The 13768-nt window shown below is 55.9% G+C and overlaps 1 protein-coding gene across 1 annotated transcript in view; it reads left to right on the forward strand.

Annotated features, from left to right (window-relative positions):
- The first annotated feature begins 1090 nt into the window (after nucleotides 1-1090).
- The window catches only part of GPR68 (G protein-coupled receptor 68), a 28108-nt gene continuing 15430 nt past the window's right edge, over nucleotides 1091-13768 (forward strand). The window contains exon 1 of the mRNA XM_080678594.1: nucleotides 1091-1472. The gene's annotated coding sequence lies outside the window, so the exon portion shown is untranslated. The remainder of the gene's footprint in view (nucleotides 1473-13768) is intronic.

The raw sequence follows: 13768 nt of genomic DNA on the forward strand, positions 1-13768 counted from the left end.
GCCCAGGTTGCAGGCTCAATCCCCAGTGAGGAGCATGTAGGAGGCAGCCGATCAGTGATTCTCATCGTTGATGTTTCTATCCTTCCTTCCTCTCTGAAATCAATAAAAATATATTTTTTAAAAAATATTCACCCAAGACACACTTCTAAGTTTAATCTTCACTTTTAACATTTTCTCCATCACTTTCTCAAGTCTAGGGACAGTAGACACTGAAGAAAACAAATCAAGCTCTGGTTTGGTAACATTTGCCAGTTTCTATGGTGTAAATGTTTTCACCACAAGCCATTCCAAGCTGCCAACATGAAGTCCCTAACCACGGAGATGGGAAGAGATGTGCAGATGTGAAATGTGACATAATGTCACCTCCATGCAGATGCAGTAGGTCTAGATAACCCCAAGAGCATGGGAAATGGTACAGTAATTACAAGTGGCAGGTTTTGAGTATTGACGGCCTTTGTTTTTAATATAAATTATTTAATCGCAGGTTTACATAAGTTAATTTTTAATGATGGCTGTGTTTAACACCTGGCTTTCGAAATCCCTGGAAACACGGATGGGCTCTCCTAAGCCAGCACAGACTGGCTCCAGCACAGCAAGGGGCGGGCTGGGCTGAAAGGGAAGGGGCAACAGGAAGAAGTGGCCAAAGAAGAAGGTGCATGTCCCGAGCAGAGCAGCTGAGCCGGGAGCTCGGCAGAGCTGGCCTCCTGGTCCGAGCTGGAAAGTGTAGGCGCAGTGACCTCCCCACCGCGGGCACAGAGAGGCCACCTGGGCTGGGGCGAAGGCTGGAAACTGCCCAGGCTTCTCTGTCTCTTGCCATCCTTCCCCAACCTTTTCCAGGGGGTATAGCGGAAAGAGGGGCCTGGGAACCCATCACCTCCGCAGCTGCAAAGTGGGGCAGAGTGGACAACAGGAAGTGGGACAGGAGCCCGGGAGGGGAGGGTCCTGGCAGCGCTGACACGTGCGGGAGCGGGAGGGGGGCTGGGAGGGGGCGTCCTAGCAGGCTCAGAAATGGCATTCCCTTTCCAAGCTCAGTCTGCTGGCCCGGCCCACCGAGGTGGGGTTCACGCAGCCGCTTCCAGATGCAGTCTGAGCGCTGCAGAGGCAACACCAGCCACCTGCTTCCCCATCTCCCATCTCCCCTCCCCCGGAGCCCCCCAGAGTACACACGGAGGAGTCAACATCTGGCCCCTCCGCGTTCCCCGCGGGTGACCATGGCCCTCCTGAGCCTTCCGGAAGCCGCATGCTCCCAAGGCCTGGGGGGCAGCTGCTCCGCGCCCGCGGGCGCGCGCCCAGCCTCCGCCCCTCCACTGCCTCCGGGTGGCGGCGGCCGCGGGGGCCACCCGCACCACGCCCACGCCGGTCCTCTCCGCCGCCGCCGCCTCCGCGCGGCGTCCTCCCCTCCTGCCGGCCCGGCCTGGGCTCAGCCGGTGGGACCTGTCCTCGGCCGCTTCCTGCACCGGGACCTGGGAGAGGTGAGTGCGCCCGGGCAGCTCGGACTGAGGCCGGGACAGGGGGGGCAGGCAGCGGGGAGGGGAGGGGGAATGACAGCAGCGGACGCGGGGCGGAAGGGACCACGGGCCTTCAGCAAGGCCAGCTCCCCAACACTCACTGCAGCTGAAAAGTGGAAATTCAGTCTGCGATAAAGGGCTTGGCGGAGGGAAGGCCTGGGAGGGAGGGCCCTGTCATTCCAGGGACCTGCCAGCACGTGGGTGGCATTTGGGGACACAGTAAGCCAGAGGGGGCTGCCCTGCCCAGCGTGCCTGGGGTGGGGCACATCTCAAAAGTCCAACACTGTCCAGGTTCCCTGGGACGTGCCCTCACCTGCCTAAAGGTAAGGCCCACTTGGGGAGGAGCCCAGGACCCACCCAGGGGGGCTCTGCTGGGCTCAGGGGCACCAGTTGGGCTGGGGAATGCCATCCTGCTCAGGGGTGGTGGTGGGGGGGAGCAAACTGCTATCCACTGAATGTCTGCTAGGCCTGGTACTTACCCGAATTATCTCCTTTAACTGTCCCAGTCCATCCCTTCCGTTCACTCAGCACATGGGCCCTCTCTGCTGGGCTTCAGCCCTCACCTACACTGTTCAAAGAGCTCCTTCTTCATCCACTGCACCACGCACACCACCCCCGGGGAGCATTCCCAGGGTACCTCCTAGTCCCCTTGCAGGTTTCGCGTGAGAAGTCTCCTCTTTCAGGAAGGCCACCCTGACTGCCCTCCTCCTTCAGGACCTGCTTTTGAAGGGCTCAGGAGGGCCAGCGCTCTCCCACAGTATGGTCCCTCCCTCCACCTCCCCCTCCTCCAATCATAGCTATTGTCAGAGTGTTGTAATTGCTGTGGTAATCCTAATTTTCCCTTCTAAATCGGAGTTTCAAAAACTCCGCCATTCAAATTTCGTTTTATTACATATGTGGGGGAGGAAGCCATTTTCCTTCCCCTTCCTAGGTCCTTAGACTGGTCTAATAATTAAATCTGCACGAGACAGATGCACAAGAGAGAATAACCACATTCAGTTACATACGTGTGCATGGGAACCCCACGTCCATGAGAGTCAGAGACCCCGCATACACGAAGGGCTCAAAGACAGGAAGGGAAATGAGGTGCGTGTGACGTTCTGACTTAAGAATGAGCTGAGGTGCCTTGGGGCTTCAGAGGGGAAAGGTCATTGCAGGATGATAAGAACAGATGCTCAGTAACTCAGAGTTTGCCTTGCCCTAGAGATAGGTCACCAAAAAACGAGTTATTTCTGGTGGTAACTCCTATTATGGGCAAGGCCCCTAGTTCAAATTCTTCTAGGTGGTTAAGGGGGAGGCAGATGTCTCTCTTGAGCCCGTAGGGTCTCCATTGCCTTTAGCTCAGAATAGCCCACATGCCACAGAGAAGGGAAAGAGGTGGGGACGCATGTCCCCTTATGCAGCCTGCCACCCCTGAGGTCCTCACACTGCCGATCCTCTCTCCTCTCTGGCCAGCCTGCACTGGCCCTGATGCCCACTGTGTGGCTCCCTTGGGGCTTCCCTGCCGTCTAGACTCCTGACGTGGGAGCTGTGGCTCCAGCACCATCTCTTCCATGTCCCCTGAGCTTCTGCCTCCACCAGGCAGCCCTCCGGGGTGCTCAGCTCCTCTCCTCCGTATCCACTTAGCCACACAACCCTGCATGACAAGGGGAGGGTGTGCAGGCCCCTCACTGTCTCCTGGCTGGCTCCTGCCTCTCTACAGCTTTCTTCTCTTCCTGCCCAGGAAGGCACATTGAGCAGACTAGCTTGGCCCCTGTCCAACCAGCCCCCCTCCCCTCAGAGCGCCCCACCCCCTTCTGTGCGGCTTCTCAGACCCGGTTCTCTCAGACCTCACAGCCGCTCAGCTCGCCCTCTGACCCAGTTCCCACTCGCCTTCCCCACTGTGGAGTGTGTGTGCTGGGGGTGGGGATTAGGCCGTGGACGTCCTAAGGGAGTGATCAGGCCCTTTGCTGAGGGGCACTCAGTGCCTCTTTGCCCACAACTGGGCCCCGTGGTCAATTCCAGGGCAAGAGGAATCATCTCCACACTTACAGTCACGGTTCTATTACACTTAAGTTCACACACACACACATTTCTAATCCTCACCTGAGGACATTATTTTTTATTGAGAGAGAGAGAGAGAGAGAGAGAGAGAGAGAGAGAGACCATCAATGTGAGAAACATCCATCAGTTGCCTCCCATATGCACCCCGACCAGGGATGGAACCCCCAGCCTAGATATGTGCCCTGACTGGGAATCGAACCTGCAACCTTTTGGTGTACAGGATGATGCTCCAACCAACTGAGCCACCCAGCCAGGGCAAATTCACTTACATTTAAACGGTAACTGTGTTCCACTCCCATAAGTGGCAAATCGGTACCCCTGCCACCAAAGGGAGGTAATTAAACTAGAAAACATAGAAAACCAAGCAGTGTTATTAAATGTTAATTAACACCTGTTGCCTGCAGAGCAGCCTCTAGGTTACAAGGGGAGATGAGCAAGAATTAAACTGGCGCTCAGCACATACTAACGCCCAAGCGAGACTTCCTCCTTAGTGTAATAAAATGGATTCAGAGGGAATTGGACAGGGAGTAACAAACTATGTGGTTAAATTCCCATCTGTCAGCACCTGCTGAGTGCTAAGGACCACCGGAGCTCAAAGTGGTACAGAACAAACCTTCAGTTTATTTTGTATCACCTGAAGAGCCACTTCCTCCAGGAAGCCCATCCTGATGTGCCCCCCTTAAGCTGTACTTCTGCTGTAACACTCGCCATGTTTTATTGCAATGGCACATTGGCTTCCACTCCAGAGGGTCAGCTCCCTAAGAACCACCACCAGGTCTTTCTCACTCGGTTCACTGCCCAGGTGCCTCCCACGGGGACCAGAGCACAGGCACTGACCCCACTGGGCCCCTTCCAGCAATGTCTCTACTTCTTCCTCCTCCTCCCCATTCAAACCCCACACCCTCCATCCTTCAACGCCCTGCTGAGGGTCCAGCTCCAACCAGCTGAGCCCACCCTGAGCTCTCCTGCCCCTGAAGATTCCATCCCTGGCAGTGCCTATGCCCAGGGAACATTCGGCTCCATGGTCCAGTGTGTCCCTACACCTCCACAGGGCAAGCAGTACGGGGACACCACAGTGACTCGGTAACTACTGGGGAGTGACTCAACGTGGCGCTTCCTGCCAGGAGACAGCTGTGTGGGGTCTTGGCGGCTGTATGAGTTCCCCATCGCTCTTGTAACAAATTACCACAAACTTAGTGGCTTAAAACAGTGCAAATCTATTCTCTTAACAATCCTGGAGCTCAGAAGTGGGGAGAGAATCCATTCCATTGCCTTTGCAGCTTCTAGAAGCTGCCGGCATTTCTTGGCTCGTGGCCAACTCCGGTCTTGGAAGCCACAGGGGCTGTGTCTCCCCCAGCCTGCATCTCTGATGCTCTCCCTCTCCTGCCTGCCGCTTTCAGCCTGCTGAGGAGTGTGGGCCCACCTGGGTAACCCAGGACAGTCTCCCCACCTCAAGATCCACAGTCACACCTGCAAAGTCCCTTGTGTCATATAAGGCAACATATTCACAGGTTCCAGGGTGAGGATATGCACATCTCGGGCGGTGGGGGGGGGGGGGGGGCGGGGGCGGGCCTTATTCCGGCTACCACAGTGGCTGTCCCTGGTTTCAGAGGGCCCTGGCGCTGGCCGCATGTTAATTAGCTGGCATGCACTGAGCATTTGCTCTGGGCCGGCTCTGTTCTGCGCACATCACACGGCACTCTTGAGGCAGGTGCCACGCTATCATCCTCACGGCACAGGTGAGGCGCTGCGAGGTGAAGCACGTTGGCAAGTGGCAGAGCTGGGATGTGAACCCAGCAGTCTGGTTCCGAGGCGACGCTGCCTCTCTGGCACCGTTATCGCCCCCATGACACCAGCGGACAGACAGCCTTGAGGCCAGGCGAGGTCTGAGGCCCAGCACAGAGCGGGGGTTCACCAAGATTTCTGGCGAGGGCCCTGTCCAGGTTACAATTCTTTGCCAGTCCTCTCCCATTCCCATTCTTTCTCACGATCCTACTTCCCACACCCCATTAGAGACCCCAGGCTTATGCAGGGAGCCTCCAGGGCTTCTCTCTAGGGGCTCTAGGCAGAGTTCCTGGATGCCAGACCACTCAGATCCACCCTGTCCTGGCCCAGCATCCACACAGCAAAGTAATGGGAGTCCCTTAGGAGGCAAATATTACAATGCACGAAGAAGAAAGTAAACGCCCTTTCCCAGCTCGCCACCACGAAAGCCTGGGTACTGAGCCAGAGGGGCACACACACGCCTCCCACGGGCCCCAGATGAAGAGGGTGCCCAGCGTTTGTTGAGCACTCCCCGGAGTAGGTCTAAGAGTTTAATACTAACCCATCGAACCCTCACCACACCCCTGTGAGATACGTTTATTATCCCCATTTCTCAGATAAGGAAACGGAGGCACAGAAAGGTCATGTAACTTTCTGAGGTCACACAGTCAGTGTAAAGCGCCGGGATTCGATCCATTCTCCGTAAGCAGGGAAACCAAGGCAGAGGCTGGTCAAGGCTGGTTGAACAGCCCCAGCCTGGCCCACCCTACCTCAGTCGGCCAAGCCCCCTTTTGTATCTTCCCAGCCTGACCTGCTCCCTTTGCACCTGCTCCTGGGGAGAGGGCTGTGCATAGATGTCCGCCTGATTTCTTGAGAGCACATTTATTTCACTAGAGGCCCAGTGCACGAAATTTGTGCATGGGTAGGGTCCTTAGCAGCTGCCGGCTGCAGGCCGGGGCCTCCCTTCCCTGGCTGCCGGCTGCCAGCAGGGGCCTTCCTTTGTTTTGTGCCACCCCCTGGTGGTCAGCGCACATCATAGCAAGCGATTGAACTCCCCATCAGTCAAACTCCCGAGGGGACACTTTGCATATTAGGCTTTTATATATACTAGAGGCCCCATGCATGAACTTGTGCATGGGTGGGGTCCAGCCAGCCTGGCCCGATGGGGGCCCATCAGGTTGGGCCAGTGTGGGGGAGGGGCCACGGGTGGTTGGCCAGCTGGCCCCACCCCTGATCCGGGTGTTGGGGGCTGATTGGGGAGTGGGGATCCGGCTGGGGAGGATGCCGATCGGGGCCTGGATCTGGCCGATTGGCTGCCACAGTGCACATCATAGCCACCAGTTGCTCCAGTCATTCTGGTCATTCCACCATTCCGGTCATTGGGCTTTTATATCTACACTAATAAAAGAGTAAGATTCAAATTGACCATACTTCGTGACACCCACCAGCCAATCAGGAGTGAGTATGCAAATTAACCCAACAAAGATGGCGGGTTAATTTGCATACGCAGGTGCCGAGCAGCCAGGGCAGGGCTGACGCAGGCATTCCGCACTGCCCCAGCTACTCTGGGCCTCTGGGCAGCGTGGGAAGGTGGAAAGGCAGCTCTGGGCCGGAGTGAAGGCAGCACCGGCAGCCAGGGGAAGGAAGGCCCATTCTTGCATTAATCTTCGTGCATTGGGCCTCTAGTATATAGATAAGACTCTTACACTGACCTTCATTATTAACTCCATTTTAAAGAAGAAGAAACTGAGGCTCAGGAAGGCTACATAACTTGCTAGAGCTCTAACAACCAAAAAGCAGAACCTGGGATTCAAAGCCAGATGTTTGGATGCTACCTCCCTCTCCCAGCTGCCTCACCCTGAGCAAGCCTAGCCTGAAGGCCTCCTCCAGGAGTCTGACGTCCAGCCATGGATGCCGCATGGGTTCCCCAGCTCTCCAGAGATTCACAGGCTTCACCTGGGCTTCAGCTGACTCTCCGCCAGCCACAGAGCTTCCTGCCTCCCCGTGTCCTTATGGCAGGGGAAACAATTCGCAGTCTTACTCAGGTCTGATTAATCAGCTCAGGCCCCAGCCTGCTGCAGTGTGGCTGATGCCAGAACTTGTCCTCAGACAAAACAACTTCTCTGTGCCTGAAACTGGCCAGGGAGGTGCTTGGCCCGGCAGGGGCGAGTATTTCTCAGCAGGAGAGCCGCCCGCTCGCTAGGAAGCTCCCAGGCAGCCAGCACAGGGCAGCCTGCAGGAGGAGGTGCGGGCTGAGCAGGGACAGGGAGGAGCTGGCTCTGGAGCCCAGTGAGGAAGTAGGGACTCATTCTGCTGTTGGGGAGGGGAGCGGGGGGGATAAAGAGATTTCCTCTGAGGCTGGCCAGCTGTGCTAATTGGAAAAATGAATTGGAAAGTCAGTGATTTTGTTAAAAAAAATAGATCATCTGTGAGCCCTCTAAAATCTGCATGGATTGCTTCATTAGTGTGAGTGTACAGCGAAGACTCGCTGGTACCTCCGCTTCTACATTAAGGGGGTCTGGGCAGGAAGCAGAGGCTCAGCCAAGCAGGGTGACCGCGGAGAGGTTAACACAGGGACGGTTTTCAAAGGTGACGCTTAAAGGAACCAGCACAGGATGGTGCGGCACCCTGGGACCAGCATCTCCGAGGAGCTGTGACCATCCCAGGCCTGGAGGAAGGAGAGGGGAGGGCAGTGCATGAGAGGGACTGTGACAGCAGCTGGCGACTTCAGTAAAGGGAGGCAGCCACCCTGAAGACACCTGGCAGGTGGATAAAGACTCCCCGGACCCCACTCCCCTCCATCGTCTGATCCCAGTGAGTGCTTCCCTTTGGCCAAGCCCAACAGAGGCCAGATGGCAATGGGACCCGTGATGTAAGCGCTAGAGTGGGTGGAGAAGGGTGAAGAGCACATCTGAAGGGGCCCATATCAAGTCCTCAGCACACTCTGGCCTGGGGCAACAACCTCTTCGGTCCATCCATCCGCTGCCGTTTCTGAGCACCTGCCCTGGGCCTCCCTGGGCCTGGCTCCGGGAAGATACAAATGCCAAGGCTGCCAACCCATGAGAGACTGGAAGAGAAGGAATGACATCAATGCCACTGATGCTGTGTATGGAGAAATCCTGACCGCGTGTCTGGAGCCCGGCCCGGTGTGGGAGGTGATTTTTTTGTGGGTAAGAAAGACGGTTATTAGCAGCATCTCAAATCAGCATTCCATGAGCCTGGGCCATAATTTGCCATTCTCTAGGAAGGTTCTGGAAAGCAATTTGTGCTTCATTTTAACTTAGAGAGCTGTGTGCTGTTTATAAGGCCAATGCCTGGTTTTGTTTACAAAACAACAAATTTTGCTGCCCCTGCCAAGGACTGGACAGCGTGACACCAAGAAACACAGCAACGGAGTGAATCCCTTTGCTTCTCCAAATCTCACATTTTCATAGGGAAAGCGCAGCCAGGGGCACCAAGCCTGTACCCACAGGCAATTCCGACCTGTAGGTAACTGGTACAGGCGCCATGCTGTTCCGTCTCTGAAAAGTGAAGCATAAATCAAAACGGCGCTTGCTTTACCTGAAGAATATTTAGGCTGTGAAAGGTTCTAGATATCTTTGGACATCTGTAAAGAGAGACTGAGCTACACAAAGAGAGGCAGGGCCCAGCTGGTGTGGCTCAGTGGTTGGGTGTCGACTCAGGAACCAAGAGGTTCGCAGTCAGGGCACATGCCCGGGTTACAGGCTCTATCCCCAGTAGAGGGCGTCTCTCAACGATGCTTCTCTCTCTCTCTCTCTCCCCCTCTTCCGTCATCTCTCTCTAAAAATCAATGAAACATTTAAAAAAGAGAGAGAGCACAGCAGGGAGACAGGGTCACCATGTACTGAGCAGTGTCCCCCTCCCCTGGACTGTGTAATGGGGCCGCCCTGGCAGGATTCACTTTGTAATCAACAGTCTCCACGGCAGGCACTGAACCTGAGTCAGAGCTCTGCACCTAGCAACTGATGACGCTGGGCTTTCAAACGCCCACTCTTCCCAGGGGCGTAGGGTGAGGGGGCGTGATCCCCGCAGGAAGCAGCTTCCAGCCAGGACTCCTTTCAAGTCCTGGCTCAGGTGCTCAGAACTCAGTGGTTTTTAGACAAGTCACTGAACCCGGTTCCTGATCTGTGAAAGGAAGAGAATAGCACTGCTGGTTGCGATGAAAAGAGCACTGAGAACCGTAAACACCACAAAGGTAAGAGCCTTAGATAACGAGGGTATGTGGAACGGACAGTCATAATAGCAGCTAACATCTATTGACCCTACTGTGTGCTGGGTGTTGAACTGAGGGCTTTATTTAACTCGGGCAGTCATCTTGGCCGAGTTTTGAAGCTGTGTCCCAGTTTCTCACACGAGGAACCCGGCACAGAGGGTTCGGGATGTGTCCAGGTCACCCTACTAGTAGGTAGCGGAGTTGGGATTCAAACGCAGGCACTCTGACGTTCAAAGCCAAACCCTTATCAAGTGCTTTCAGTTTAGCAGTTTTTATAAAGCGTGTGCGCATCTCTGTGGCATGGATTGTTAACCTGGAAAACTCCATCTGTGAAGATTTTGCAAGAAAGAGACATTTCAAAATGAGGACCAGCAGAAGAGGTTGATCCAGCCCCAGAGCAGAGCAGAGCAGAGCCTGCTGGGAGGTTGCCGGGCGTGTGCCCAGCAGGAAACGCAAAATTCCAGCCTCTGCCACTGGCCTGCTTGCTCCCCTCTGCCTCCCCCGCCCGGGTGTCTTCTGCCTTCTGCCCGCTGTCCATTTCCTTCCAGAGACTCACCTAGGGGTCCAGTCAGAAAGTGTGGGGCTTTGAGCCGCCCCGAGGAGCTAGCAGAAAGTAAGGCATCGATCTCTGCCTTTACCTCCCCTGCGTCACCCCAGCTGCCCTCCATCTTAACCCCGAGAATCTGTCCTGACAACCAACCGCACCAGCTCCTGCAGACTCCTGCAGCGCCTGGTCCCAGACACTCCCTTCACAGACAGGAGTGGGGCACCCTGCCCTGAGCCAGGCACTGGGCGGGGAGGAAGACCATGCATGCTTGAGAGAGACGGCTGTGGAACAGTGACCCCAGTGGGCAGTGCAAAGAATGCTGGGAAGGGAGTCCAGGGAGCACCCAGGGGGCTCAGCACAAATTGCCTGGGGCAAACAATAGGGGAAGTGACTTTCTTGGTGTTCACACTGGGGCAGGCGCTCAGGAGGTGTTTTGGGTGGAGAGGGACACAGGTTAAGGTATGCAGGTGTGAGAGAGCAGGAGGTGCTGGCGGTGCAGCTCAGGATGGCTTGGGATAGGATGCAGGGGGTAATGATGATGGCTGTACACTCACCTGCCTGTAGAATCTCAGTGCCTCTGCTTATTACCTGTGTGACTTTGGGCACGTTCCTTGACCTCTCTGTGTCTCATTCCCCCTTGGGTACAACGAGGATAATAATAGCATCTCACAAAGAGGTGAAGCTCCAACGAGTTCATGCATTTAAGTGCTTGGAACAGTGCCTGACTCAAAAACGCAGCTGCGAATATCGTCATTCTTGTCTGTGGGCCTGTGGGGCAGAGGACCCTTAGGCCTCGGAGAATTATCAACAGCACCAGTAGGGGTCCTATGTGCTGTCCATGGCCACCCCTGCCACGGGCACACTCAGGCCCTGGGAGGCAGCAAACTGCCTCCTGCTGAGGGAGGAGTTGGAGAGAGCCTGAGCAGCAACAGGAGGGGGACCTGACTGAGTGGCTACCGGTGTGCTGACGCAGAGGGCTCGGAGGTAAAGGGCTATAGAAGGACTGCTTCGTGCACTCTTCTCCCAGCTTCTTACCGAGGGTTTCTGGTGGCTGGAGAAGGACCCGGGCCCTGTCTGAGCTCACGCCAGCAGCTCCAGAGCCGGTGCCGGGGACAGGATGGAAGTGCTGTACCTCCAGGACAGGTCTGCACTGCCCGGGTTTCTCAGGGCAGGCGCCCAGCCATGGCGTGGAAGGGCAAAGCTGGATGCGCAGAACTGGAGGAGGGGGTGGGGGCGGAGGGATGCGGTGAATGGGAACACAACGTCGCCGTGGCGCCCAAGGAATAGAAAAGCCTGGCGGGAAACGGACCGGCCAAGCGCCTCGAGCCACCCCCGCCAGGCGCCAAGGACGCATTGCCCACCCTGCTTGCTGCGCGGGCCGTAGGAGGGGACGCGGACTACTGGCCGGCGGGGTGATTGTGGCTGGCCCCTCGCTGACTCCCCAAAGCCAGTTCTTTTCCCCTTGTCAGGGTCTCGGGATCCCAGGCGTACCAGTCCCGGGAAACCGCTTGTGGGCGACCGCCGGATCCCGGCACCTGTAACCAGCTCTGCGCCTTCCCCGGCGCGCCCCGGGAGCGCGCGGTGAGGGGGCAAGCACGTGGCCCCCACGTGTGCGTGCGCGGGTGGAGCGGACGGCCAGGTGCGGGAGCGGTCGTGTGTGCCTGTGCACGAGCCGGGCGGTGGCGCCAAGTGCGGGCGCGCCCGGAGGCGAGCAGACGCGGCACGGGCAGCGAGCGGAAAGGCCCGCCGGGTGTCTGCCCCAGCGCCGAGCGCCCGCCGGCGCGTCCCTGTTCCTCTTCTGGGTGGGGTGTCTGCTGCGGTTGTTGCCTGGTTTAGCAGCCACCCCCTCGGCTGGCTCCGTGGCCACCTGGTAATTACTCCCAACCCTTCATTTCCCAGAGTCCCCGGCACAGGTGACACACATTTCCTTTCCTTCCCCCTAAATCTGTGCGTTCCCTCTTAGTAGGCGGGCAGCTGTCAGCAGGGGGGCGGAGGAGGACAAAGCTGGACTGTGATTGGCCGCGGGAGCCCCGGCTGGGGTTCCTGGTTGGCAGACCCCCTAAGCTGAAAACAGGATGCGGTGTGAAAGGGCACAGGAAGGCTCTTTGCGATTTTGGGGTGGGCAACGGAGAGACCACTGACTTGGAGCCAGTGGCTTTGGGCAGGTCACTTTCTGTGGCTGAGCCTCTGCAAGTGGAGATAAATACTAGCTTGGCCACCTCACAGAGGGCTTGTGAGGACAAAAGGTGTGAGAATGCTTTGGCCTATGCAAATCTGAGATGATATGGTTGTGCTTTGCTTAACCCTGCCCTCCCCCCTTCAGCTTCCAAAAGGAGGCGGCGCGTAGGGGGGAGGGGGGGAGGGGGAAGAACTGACTGTCCCAGAGGAAGCGGGGCTGGAGCCATGTGGGTGCACGAGACTCCATGGACCAGAGCATCCTTGAGAGCTCAGTTCCAGAACTGGATGGCTTGGGTCCAAATCTTGGCTCTTCCACTTGTTAGAGAGATTAACTTGAGATCCTCACCGATCCTCTTTTTAAGCCTCAGTGCCGCCTTCTGTGGAATGGGCATGATAGTAGAGCCGTCTCCCTAGGATGGTTATCATGCAGATAAAAGCCTGGCAGTGGCCCCTAAAAGTTAGCTGTGAGTGTTCTTGATGTTTCCATTATGCTGCAGCCGTCTGGGTACAGTGCACTCTGTGGAGAGAAGACTCATCGAACAGGAAACGAAGAGTGGAAACTGGTTTCGCCCTTTCTATCTCAAACATGATACCTTACCTCTGAGTATCTCATAGGGGAAAGGGAGATGATTATTCCCACCTCACAAAGTTGTTATAAAAATTAAAATCGCCCGGCCAGTGTGGCTCAGTGGTTGAGTGTCCACCCATGTACCAGAAGGCCACCAGTTTGATACCTGGTCAGGGCACATGCCCGGGTTTCCGGCTCGATCCCCAACAGGAAGCTTGCAGGAGGCAGCCAGTTGATGATGTTTCTCTCTCATCCATGTGTCTATCGCTCCCTCTCCCGCTCTTTCTCTAAAATCAATAAAAACAGATATTTTACAAAAATCTGAATCAAATAACCTTATGAATGAATACAGCACTCATGATAAGCCCTTAAGTGATTTTGGAGAAAAATAATCCTTATGTTCCAGTTACCTATTACTGCATAAAAACCCACGTTAGAAGGTTAAAATAACAGTACTCATCTATTTTGCTCATGAATCTGTGATTTGGGCAGGTTTGGTGGGGATGGCTTATCTCTGCTCCTTGCAACATCAGCTGAGATGGCCCAGCTGTGGCTGGGGGATCTTTTTCCAAGATTACACAACATGTGCTAAACCAGTTGATCCTGGCTCAGTTGGGGCTGTTGGCCAGGGTCTAGGTTCCTCTCAATGTGGGTCTCTCTCAGAAGCTACTAGGGCCTCCTCCCATCAGGCACCCAAGTTTTAAGAGCAACATCCCAAGAGCCAGGAGGTGGGAGCTCCCAATCTCTTCAGACCTGGACTCAGAAGCTGGCACAGTGTGGCCTCGGCTTTATTCTTCCGGTCAAGTAGTCACAGAGCCCACCTAGACTCAAGGGGCGGGGTCTTAGAACCCATCTCCCAATGAGAAGAGCATCAGTTTCCAAACATCTTGAATCTACCAACACTTGAAAGTCTTCCCTTTTGCTTT

This window comes from Plecotus auritus (assembly GCF_963455305.1).
Source record: "Plecotus auritus genome assembly, chromosome: 1".
NCBI lineage: Eukaryota > Metazoa > Chordata > Mammalia > Chiroptera > Vespertilionidae > Plecotus > Plecotus auritus.